At 44.2% G+C, this 1,217-nt stretch overlaps 1 protein-coding gene across 1 annotated transcript in view; it reads left to right on the top strand.

Moving 5' to 3' along the window:
- LOC106536446 (uncharacterized) overlaps positions 1–1,217 on the top strand; it is a 20,472-nt gene that overhangs the window by 18,746 nt on the left and 509 nt on the right. The window lies entirely within an intron of this gene.

Raw genomic sequence — 1,217 nt, 5'->3', positions numbered from 1 at the left:
GAGACGAGACGAGACGAGATAGACCTTTATTGTCATTGTACAGAGTACAATGAAATTACAGTTCAGAACACCCATTCAGAAGAAGACAGAACATAACAAACAGGAGAACAGGTGCTCTGGGTCATGCAGCCACAGACCTGCACAGAGCAAGGATCATCTTCATGAAGACATCATGAGGAGGAGCTACACTTAAAAGAAAAAAAATACGACACAAGGATAGATGAGGAAAAAATAACAAAACATCATATTATATCAACAGTGTCACACGCTATGGTGTTTATAAAAAAACACCTCTGCATAGAGCACATTTATTAGCCAGAGGAGTAAGTGAGTTTGGGGGTGGGGGGGGTGTATCTGAAGCCATGAGTGTTGTATGCACTTGTGTGAATATCTGAAGAATGAACCTGAAGAATCCAGTCCCCAGAACCAGCGCAGACATAGTTCAGAGTATTGATGTTAACTGTTCATTCTGTGTGGCCCTCAGCTCCAGGAACCAGATCACAGATGGAAGTGAGAGGGGGGGAAAGGTGGGGGAAGTGAGCCACAATTCGACGTAAACAACCAGGAAAATTTAGTTCTGCAGCTCAAGGCCATGTAGGGAGAGCCAAATCTGTAATCAGTTGTTTGGGAACAGAGGAAAATGTTTTCGGTCAAGCAGACGATAATAATTTTCCATCTGCCTTAATGTCTGCTGTTACATCCAATGTGGTGRATSCAATCAGACAAATAGTGAGGGCAATTCTGCTGAGCGAGATTTCTCCAAGATCAATTCCATCTGGCCAGCAAAGTCCAGGAACCACAGCCGGCCCACGACCCTCAGCAGAACCACTTGCAGATCGAGTCCAGCTCGCACAAGGCTTAAGTCTGAGTGCTGAAAGAACGGCAATCCTTCATGTTGGTCAGGCAGCCAGGAGATGAATAGCCACCGACACTGTTTTGTAGAACACCAGAAGACCACCAAGCCAATCTGTAGAAATGATCAGAATATGTGCTAGTTGAACAGAGCAGAACAGAGGTCCCACCTTTGACATGTCCTCCCAKGGAAGAAAATTTGTTCAGAAAATCTATTAAGAGACCAGCTAACCAAATCCATAAAATAATCCATAATTTTCGGTTTTGGATAAAAAACGTAGAGCAGGCTTCGAGCAGCAAAGCAAGGAAAGATAAGGGAGGGCAGGAGAGAAGGAAAAACTGTTCTACTCCTCTAAGAACAGAAG

This window comes from Austrofundulus limnaeus, unplaced genomic scaffold, assembly GCF_001266775.1.
Source record: "Austrofundulus limnaeus strain Quisiro unplaced genomic scaffold, Austrofundulus_limnaeus-1.0 Scaffold1820, whole genome shotgun sequence".
NCBI classification, from domain to species: Eukaryota; Metazoa; Chordata; class Actinopteri; order Cyprinodontiformes; family Rivulidae; genus Austrofundulus; species Austrofundulus limnaeus.
This window is presented reverse-complemented; position numbering and strand designations above follow the sequence as displayed.